Source organism: Cervus elaphus, chromosome 32, assembly GCF_910594005.1.
Source record: "Cervus elaphus chromosome 32, mCerEla1.1, whole genome shotgun sequence".
NCBI classification, from domain to species: domain Eukaryota; kingdom Metazoa; phylum Chordata; class Mammalia; order Artiodactyla; family Cervidae; genus Cervus; species Cervus elaphus.
Window position 1 is genome coordinate 41,979,609 of NC_057846.1, and position 10,914 is coordinate 41,990,522.

A 10,914-nucleotide genomic window follows, 5' to 3' on the forward strand; every position below is an offset into this window, starting at 1 on the left:
AGCCCCGCAGGCTTGCTCCTACCCTCTCCTGCCCCGCCCTCCAGTCTCGCCGGGCCTCAGCCCCGTGCTCCTCTTTTCACTCCTGCCCCGCCGCCTCGTTTCATCTCGCCCCTCGGCCCCAGCCACGCCCCTCAGCCCCAGCCACGCCCCTCAGCCCCAGCCACGCCCCTCAGCCCCAGCCACGCCCCTCGGCCCCAGCCACGCCCCTCAGCCCCAGCCACGCCCCTCAGCCCCAGCCACGCCCCTCAGCCCCAGCCACGCCCCTCAGCCCCAGCCACACCCCTCAGCCCCAGCCACGCCCCTCGGCCCCAGCCACGCCCCTCGGCCCCAGCCACGCCCCTCAGCCCCAGCCACGCCTCTTCCACGTCCTGCTCCCAAGCCCCGGCGCCGCAAACCGCGAGAGTCACGTCCAGTCAACCGCCTTCGCTGAGGCGAGGCCGGTCACGCAGTGTTATCTCTCCTGCTAATCCTCACAGGGCTGGCCCGGCTGGCCTCCGCGTGCCATCGTAAGTGAGGACCCTGCCGGATAGGAGGCGGGCCCATCGTCGCAGTGTCCCTGGGCGCGGGGGTGGAGGGGGTTGCCCTCCTGGCCCCAGAAGCCCAGGCCAGGCTGGGGGAGCCCGGGCGGGTCTGGTCGGATTCCTGCCCAGTTTCAGACTTCTGCCAGGCCCGCTGGTCGGAGGTATCAGAGCAGGACTGGGATAGTTGACGGGGACACAGATCTTCCAGGGAGATGTGGCGGGGATGGGGGTAGGGAGAGGATCCTGGATGGGGTCCTGGGGACCTCTTCTTAAAACCCTACACAGTATGATTTTCGGTGTGTGCGTGTGTGCGCGCGCCCACTGGGGCTTGGAAGATCCACAAGTGATGTGATAGGAGAGGACAAATAAGAATGAATGCTGCCCTGGACTGGGGGATGCTCACTCCTCTCTTCCTTACTGCAGACTCTGAAACATTGCTTCTACAAATTACAGTGCCACAGAAGACTGGGACAGACAGATATTGACAGTGGAATTTCAAAAACGCATGTAATTAAGAAATAACTTTAAAAATATGTTTTTCTTTTTTTTCTCCTGGAGTGCAAGACCCAAATCAATACATGCTTATCCCTTGTTGAAATTTTGTGTTCTAATGAGAGTGTTATTGTTTTCATTTCTCAAGTAATAGATGAACATTATGAAATAGACTCAGAGGAAAAAGATGCCTTGAGTTCTTGTCACACAAAAAGGCATCTACAGCCTACTAGATTGTTTTCTATAAAAGATATACATTTAAAAATGCCTTCTGTGTAAGAGAGGCCATGTCAATATTTACATCATAGCATGATTTTAAAATGACAATATATAAAGAATATCTTCATGCCTGTACTTACACACATGTGCATATATAAATCTTTGTAATGTTATTTTTTTATTTGATTAACATAGTAAAACATGTGCATTATGTACATTGTAAAATGAAATGTAGACAGTACAGAGACTTGTTAAGAAGGTGAATGGCCACCTCGCTTTCTAAAGGCAGTAAATTTGAAGGAAACTGAAGTTTTAGAGACATGCATACACACATGCATGTATATTTTTAATGAGCATGCATGAGAGTTGTAATTGACTTTATCTCTTATGGGTAGAGTTAGGATTATTTTTATGATAATACAGCTCTGACATTATTTTCCCTAACTGTCGGATACCTTATATGTAACACAGTGTTTCACATTTTAGACACGTAGATAGTTTCATGTGCTTCCTTGGTGGCTCAGACAGTAAAGAATCTGCCTCCAATGCTGGAGACCTGGGTTCGATCACTAGGTTAGGAAGATCTCCTGGAGGAGGGCGTGGCAACTCACTCCAGTATTCCTGCCTGGAAAATTCTTAGGGACAGAGGTGTCTGGCAGGCTACAGTCCAAAGGATCGCAAAGACTCAGACACAACTGAGCGACTAAGCACAGCAGATAGTTTCATAAACCTTCTTGAATAGTCATCTTGGTAGGATCAACAGGCTAGCCACTGTAAAAAAAAAAAAAAAAAAAAAAAGATAAATATCGAAAAGGTCTACCAGAAAAGTTGCATTATATTTGACTCCCATTCACAAAAACAGTGATGCCTATCTTCCTGAGACCTCTCCACCTCTCCTCTTCAGTCTTCTCATCTTTGCTCTTATGAACATCTTAAATGAATGCTTCACTTTGAACAGGTAATTTTTGGTTAAGCCTTAACAAGAGATGCCTTTCTGTCTGTTGACTAATGGAATCATTTTGTTAGTTGTCAGTCTTTTTCTGGTTTTGACTTCTGTTTTAAAAAGAATTAGTGACTTTGGATAGGACACTATGTTTTCAAGAAGGAAGAAATATTGATGTAAAGAAGCACAGGGATTAGATAAGAATCCAACAATTAGAATCCCAGTAGCATGATCTGAGAGGAACATCTGCAACTGTCAACTGAAAAACTATGTTAGACATTGGGGCAGGTTTTATAGACTGAATGGTCTACTTCTGACTGGCTCACTTTGTGGCACGAAGAAACACCAGCAATTGTGTATTCATAAAAGCTATTACACCCCCCCCCCCCAATGAATATCTGGAGATGCTGAAATGTTTAAGAGAGTGTAACAAATGTACACTGGGAAATGCTACCAAAGAAAACATAAGGACCCACGATAATATCAGGAAAAAGACAGCATTTGGTACACGCACATGCACACAAACACACACACCCAACATTATGAGAAAGTGTCATTACTTTAAAATATTCACTTCACATGAAACAGATAAAAATCCCAAATTTGTATGAATTTAATAAAACATCCTCAGCATATATAACATGAAAACCGATAGCATGACAAGGAGAAATTTTCAAATCCATTTCCATAGAGAGATATGTAAATGGTTATCTCAAATGTTGATTGGCCAATAATAAAATTCTAAGAAGAAGAAACATTTGAACAACAAAAATAAACATTCTGTCAATGAATAAATTGAACCAAATGAAGCTTATGTATTGTTTTTCTGCTCTTTGTTTTGACTCACTCAATTCTATGGATGTCACGTAGGAGGTTTTCATTTAATGATACAACCTACATTGCCGCAGGAGAAAGAGAATTCAAGCAAATATCAGGAATCCATGAAGCATCCCTAATGAGCTAGTTCCACATGAACTCAGTCTCTCTGCTCTGGAAATATGTTGAGTCGCTTGCTTAAAATCACAAGATTTATAGGAGGAATCTTGGCTTTGGAAGAACTCCTTACAAAGTTTTCAGTGAAGTTTTAAGAAGCCAAGCCAGCCTTGTTGAACTAGTTGGGGAAAACAATAGAACTAACCTTGACCAGGGGAATTTTGAACCCTAACAAAGCATTACTGTCCTTGTCTTAGTTAAGAATCAGAAACACCCAGACTTGTCAGTATCCCCAGAAACAGATAAAGCTTTTGTAATCAAGATGTACTTATGCTCTGTCTCCACTGTAAATAATGCTTCTGAAGAATGCTTCTCATACTTCTGAAGAATATACGGTGTTACTCAACAAAATTGACCACAACAAGTAAAATAAGGGACTTCCCAGTTTGCTCAGTGGTAATCACCTGCCAACTCAGGAGACGGAGGAGACACTGGTTTGATCCCTGGGTCGGGAAGGTCCTCTGGAGGAGAATATGGCAACCCGCTCCAATATTGTTGCCCGGATAATCCCATGGACAGAAGAACCTTGTGGGCTACAGTCTGCAGGGTCACAAAGAGTTGGACACAGCTGAGCAGGCACGCATGCATGATAAATGAAAAAATAAAAATAAATGAAAAGCATATAGTGATCGTACAGAGCTCATTATTTGGGAACAGTACAATTAGGTTTAAACTCAACAAAAATACTGAAAAATGTATTTGGAAATTTAAAAATGTACATGGTTCATGGGCTGAAGGAGAAATCATAAATCATAATGGATGTTGAATAATAAACAATGAATTAGAATGAAGAAATTACATAGAAAAATTTGAACTGCCCTCTGAAAATGGTATAGGGGCATAATTTATAGTCACAAATATTTGGTACTAAAACAAGGTTTGAAATTTAAAAATTAGAAAAATAATTATAACCTTAAAATTCTTAATGATTCTGCTTAAGAAGTAGAATTAATGAAAGAGAAATTAAGCTGAAGCAGCCTGGATTCCCACTGTCAAAAGTTGATTTCTGAGAAGAATGTAAAACAGTACATTTGGTGAGATAGATTAAGGAAAAGGAAAAGAAGGAAGAGATGTACTTTTAGGGTTTTGAAATATCTAATCATTACTTTCTCTCTGAATATTTTGCTATAGGTTACCTATTCCATCAAAATTGGCAGGAAAACATACACTCTCCATCTTGAAAAACAGTAAGTGGCCATTCTTCTTTTCTTTTCTTTTTTTTTTTTGAGCATTTTTTTTCATTTATTTTTATTAGTTGGAGGCTAATTACTTTACAATATTGTAGTGATTTTTGTCATACATTGACATGAATCAGTCATGGATTTACATGTGTTCCCCATCCCGATCCCCCCTCCCACCCCCCTCCCCATCCCATCCCTCTGGGTCTTCCCAGTGCACCAGCCCTGAGCACTTGTCTCATGCATCCAACCTGGGCTGGTGATCTGTTTCACCATAGATAGTATACTTGTTTCAATGCTATTCTCACAGAACATCAATCCCACTCCTGGGCATACACACCGAGTAAACTAGATCTGAAAGAGACACGTGTACCCCAATGTTCATTGCAGCACTGTTTATAATTCCCGGAACATGGAAGCAACCTAGATGCCCATCAGCAGATGAATGGATAAGGAAGCTATGGTACATATACACAATGGAATATTACCCAGCCATTCTTCTTTTCATAGAGTTGCTTTTAGTTTCTTAATGACTGAGCCTATATTTAGAGCCTAAATGTTGAAGAGCATGAGTATTATATTTAATATGTTAAGTCTTGGTGATTCATGTCAGACTAGACTTTCCAGTCTTTATCTTGAGATTTTAAGTCTAATATTCAAACCCAACTGCACTTTAATGATGTAAATGTTAAAGAATATCAGATCCGTGAAAATCATTTTATGTAACTCCTTGAAATGTATCTAAAATTGCAGCTATTCAGGGACTAATTTTATCAGCCTATATAATTCAGTTTGTTTGTTTCATGTCATTTAACATAATTCTATGACTTTAAGCATTTTACTTGATATTCCACTCTTGTTTTATCTCATTTTGCTATAGTATATATATTTTAATGTCTTCAGATTTCTATTTTCACTCTGAGGAAACCAATATAAATAACCTGTGTTTATCATTCTATGGTTTTCTATTCTAAATTGCATCCTTACCTGAAATAAAACCTACCAAAAAAAAGTGGGGGGGGTTTCTTTTCACAAAAGGAAATAGTGTTCTTCAACTGTCTTATTTAATAACAGCATTTATTTTCTTATTTTATGTATATACTTTTACTCATTTTTTAATAGATGAAATCTCATAGTATGTACCACTGATGGGAAATGAGTTTATTTCCAGGAATTGTCACTATAAACTCTGACAATATATATCCTTATCTCTGTATTCTTACACAATAGAGATTTTGTTTCATGGACTTGCTATCAATAGATGGGCTTCTGGATCACAAAGAATGGCTGCTGATAATAGTAGTAGTAGTAATAATAATAATGACAACAGCAACAGCAAGTGACATTTATTGAGCAGGTACCATTTTCCAGATGTATTTCTAGGCATCTAATTTGTACCTAGTAACTGATTAATTTTCACAACCACCTCTAAGGTAGGCCTTCTTTATTACCAACCTTTTATAGCATGTAAAGATTTTGAGAGATATTGGGAGTTACTTTCTAAAAAGACACTAGCACTTTAGATTTTCAAAAGCATGCACGAAGTGCTAAGATAGCGTATTTCATCTTAAGTGCAGGTTGTATTTCCCTAAATGATTTTTCTAAATATTGATTGACTGTTTGTGTTTTCCTGTATCTGGTTTGCCTGTTCACCTAGTTTTCTTAATACTCCTTATTATAATTTTAATATACTTTATTTTTTAGAGCAGTTTTCAGTTCCCAGCAAAATTGAGTGGGAAGGCACAGAGATGTCCATATATCCTCAGCCCCAGCACAAACATCGCTTCCTCCATTATCAACATTCCCTACCGGAGTTATATATTTGCTATAATTGAAGATCCTACATTGACAAATCATTCATTATCACCCAGAGTCCATAGTTTATATTATCATGCTGCTTTATATATTGGTGTTTTTTTTTCTATGAATGAATAAAAATTAAAAAGGAAAATTCTGAGGATAATATAAACAATCAAGTTCTTGCCAGGAATGATGCACATATAAGAATTTTTCCTACATGGTAAAGAAAGTGTATATGGACACAATAGTGAGATCTTTTATTCCCATGCCCAGACCTCTTCAGCACACTCAATCCTCAGTGCTAATTGAAATTATGATATTGATACATATTCTTTTGCCATATTTTAAGCGTCTTTCATCCATATGTCTAAAGATCAATAAAAATTATGTTCTGATGATTTGTTTAAATAGATGTAAATGGCACAGTATTGTATAGTCCCTTAAACAGTTCTTTATGGTTCAGAAAGAGCTTCCCAGGTGGTGCTAGTAGTCAAGAACCTGCATGCCAGTGCAGGAGACATAAGAGAAATAGGTTCGATCCCTGCGTTGAGAAGATCCTCTGGAGGAAGGCATGGCAACCCACTCCAGTGTTTTTGCCTGGAGAGTCCCATGGACAAAGCAGCCTGGCAGGCTATAGTCCCATAGGGTTCCAGAGTCACACACAACTGGAATGATTTAACACTCATGCACTCATGGTTCAGAAGGCTAGGTAAGGGTGCTCCTTAATATGATGAAACATGAAGGTGATACCAATTTTTTATCTTTCCCTGTATCTTCACTCTTTGCCATATAACTTTGATTTCCTCTCATCAAGAAGTGGAGTGTATACAGCTCAAAGTCCGCCTCACACTCAGTCTTGTGGGTCTGAGTTTATCTACACAAGGCCAACATCACTGGTGTGAAGAGCCCAAGGTTAGAAGGGCCTTGTGCTTGGATTCATGCTCTACTGATGCTCTCCTGAGGTTCTTAATACTTTTGAATGAGAGACCTCACATTTTCATTTTACCTTAGTGCCTGACAAATTACTAGCCAAGTTTGGGGCCATGCCACTTATTTTGGGCAGAGTGATGTTGACTGGCTTGATGTCAACAGAGGCTTAATAAAACTCTCTTGCTTTTTTACTTTCCGTCTTGTTTGCCTGTCATCCCCATGAGAATATGCTTGAGCTTAGCTTGCTGGAAGATTAAAGACATATGGATCACAGCCACAGTGCTTTATTTATCCCTACATCAGCCAATATTCAGCTGAATCCTATACCACTGAGCAAGCCTGGCCAGAGTTAGCAGAGTTGTCATGGCTACTGGCACATAAAAGTGTGAGCAATAGATACTTAACTGTTTTATTGTATGTGGTTTCGGTTTTGTGATTGTTTGTCATGCAACATTCTGCCTAATTTCACTTGTTGAGATTTATTCACATTGGTGTGTGCAAAAGAAGTTTGTTTTTTAAAATGCAAAGGTAGTCATCAAATTTATTTATCTCATAAATTATTTATCCTCCCTTATTTACAGCAAGAACAGCTCTCTTGTGGACATCCCTGGCCATGACTTCCCAGGTCCCAGTGAAGCTGATGGATTATGATTATAAATAAGAAAATTCTCAACTGCTATATACTAGCAGTTTTTTCCTTCAAAACACTTATAACCAATTTTTACTCATGCTGTTGCTGCTACTGCTGCTAAGTCGCTTCAGTCGTGTCCAACTCTGTGCGACCCCATAGACAGCAGGCTACCAGGCTCCCCCGTCCCTGGGATTCTCCAGACAAGAACACTGGAGTGGGTTGCCATTTCCTTCTCCAGTGCATGAAAGTGAAAAGTGAAAGTGAAGTCGCTCAGTCGTGCCTGACTCTTAGCGACCCCATGGACTGCAGCCCACCAGGCTCCTCTGTCCATGGGAGTTTCCAGGCGAGAGTGCTGGAGTGGGTTGCTATTGCCTTCTCCGTGTTACTCATGACGATAATTTAAAAGCATTTCTGTTTTGTACATTCTCAACAAAATGAGTATCTTCACTCATTTTTGTTAATTAGTGGATAACAAATGCTATTTTATTGTTGTTTTAATATTCACTTCTCTGGTTATTAATAACACATAGTATCTTTCCCAGTGTTTGCTGACCATTCTCATTAACTTGCTTATGCTAAGCTGTTGGGGGGCGAGATTGGTTTTCATTCATTTGATTTGAGTTATTTATTTTCTATCTATGTCTTTATCTTTCTCTTTTTCTGTTTCTTATTCCATGATCAATCTGTGGGAAATTTTATTTTCTGTAGATATTAACACTTTCTCTCTTCTATATGTTGCAAATATGCCACATAGACTATCGATTGTTTTCTTCCTTTGTTTTTGGGATTCATTGCTATACAACAAAATTTTCAGGTAATCATTTTGTTCATATTTTCTCTCATAGATTCTCACCTTCCTCTTTTGTGTCTCTCAGATCTTGAAGTGATAGCATAGCATTCTATCATATTTTTTATAATTCTTTTTCCATTTAAGATGTAAATACACTGCTTTCAGTTTCTTCAGCAACAGCATTGTATAAGGCAGTGCGGAGAAAAAGAGAGCAAGTCAGGCAGTCAGGCAAGAAAAGGGAAATTTATTAGAGGGAAAAGAGAGGGTGACTGGCTATTAAGGAGAACCAGCATCCTGGACCCTTTCTGACGGAGTCCTTCTTATACCCCACCAATGAAAATTCCCTGAAGGGATGGTCACACAGCTGGAGGTCTGGAATCTGGTGGTCTTGCATCTTTGAGATGATGGGCACCAGTGAGATAACAGGATGCCATTTGGGCAATTTGGTCAGTCTCACAGATCACTGTGATTTCATTCTTTGTTTGCGAGGTTGACATAATGAGCCATCTTATCAATGAGACCCCATGTGGGCCCTATCACATTGCATTGTCCAACTTTTTTCAAAGCTTCTGTTTTATTTTTTTCTTTTTATTGCAGCTTTATGCTGACTCAGGTATTGTTTAGTTAGAATAGTTTCAGATTATTTTCTTCAGATGAGATGTGCAGATGGCCAAACCGCCTATCTGCAGATGTCTTCTGTTCTCATAATTGAATAGCATTTTGTCAATGTGTACTATTTGTGTCATATTTCTTTTATATACATTTTTGCAATTTGATGGAGTCCATATTAATTATTTCCATGCGTGGGTGAGTGAAAGTTTGTGTGTGTGTGTGTTATAATAATACCCCTTGATATAGCCCAAGTGCCTTAATTTTTTCAATTTAATTTCAACCCCTACACATTATTTTCTTCTGTGGGGAATCTACATTTTCATCCTGAGCCTTACTTCTCTGTGCTCCATATCATAATTTATTTGATAAATTTGATCAAATATTTACTTTTGATGTGCATTTTACCAGTGATTTCCCTCTTTATTGAGGGGTGCGTGTGTGTGTGTGTGTGCGCTCACTTGTGTCTGACTCTTTGCACCCCATGGACTATATAGCCCTCCAGGCTGTCCATGGGATTTACCAGGCAAGAATACTGGAGTGGGTTGCCATTTCCTTGTGTAGGAGATCTTCCCGAACCAGGGACTAAACCTGCATTTATTGTGTCTCCTGCATTGGCTGGCAGATTCTTCACCACTAGCGCCCTCCCCTTTATTGGCTAGACCTGTAATTCTTTTTCCAGTAGGCAGATTCTTTTAGATACACTTATTGGGTTATTTAATATTAACTGTCATGTGTTTTAGTTTCAGGGTATCTCTTTTTTCCCTTGGGATGATCTCCCTTGAAAACTTATTAATTTTTCTTCAAATTAAGACTTTTGTCCAGCAGTGCTACTTCATTAAAAACTAACATTTAAATTTTGCCTTCTGTTTTGTTGTTTATTTTTCTTTCATCTGATGTTGTTTTTCTTTCAGTGCTCATTTGTATTTTCCTTATACACTGGTTATTTCCTTATACACTGTATTTTCCTTATGTCACTGGTTAAGGCAGACTGGTATGTTGTTTCGTAAAGAAGTGAAAAATATGCTTTCCAAAAAGAGTCCAGGATGAATAAACTTACAAACTAAGTTTTTATCCTTTTAATAATTCTTGTCAAATATCTGTTAAGCATTTTGCTTCTAATTTCTTTCTTCTGGGAAGTGCTTCAGATTCCCACTTCCACCACCTCCATTTGAACACAGTTATTAAAATTTGGCTCCACTCTTGTTCCGGAATTCATGTTCTAGATGTTTGCATCTAGAACCAGACCATTCAGAATTTTTGTGTGGAATATAAACTGACAAATATCAATTTTTCTCTTGAGAAGCTCTCTAGTTTTGTTATTTGATTTAAAGAAAAGGAAAAGTTTTTAAGAAAGAAAAGAAATAAGTTGCTGTAGGATATTGAATATAGTTCCCTGTACTATATAGTAGGTCCTTTGTGTTTATCTGTTTTATGATAGGAGATATCTGTTTATCCCAAACTCCTAGTTTACCCCCCTCCCTTTCTGTGAGTTTGTTTCTGTTTTGTAAATGAGTTTGTTTCTATCACATTTTTAGATTCCACATAAAAGTAATATTGTAGAATATTTGTCTTTCTCTGTCCCACTTAATTTGCTTATATATATATATTTTTTTCAGATTCTTTTATTGGTATATATACTGATATATAAAGATATACACAGTATATATCATTTCTGTATATATATATATATGTGTGTGTGTGTGTATGTGTTTGTGCCTGTGTGTGTGTGTGTGTGTATATATATATATATATATATATATATGTATATGAATCACTTTTCCATGAAACTTATGCAACATACAAAT

General features: G+C 38.8%; 1 long non-coding RNA gene across 1 annotated transcript; it reads left to right on the top strand.

The window, feature by feature from the left end:
* The first annotated feature begins 375 nt into the window (after positions 1-375).
* Positions 376-10,669, top strand: LOC122688042. Its single transcript, XR_006339314.1, has 3 exons — positions 376-506; positions 4,300-4,355; positions 10,645-10,669. It is a non-coding gene; the product is annotated as an uncharacterized LOC122688042 (long non-coding RNA).
* Positions 10,670-10,914: the final 245 nt, after the last annotated feature.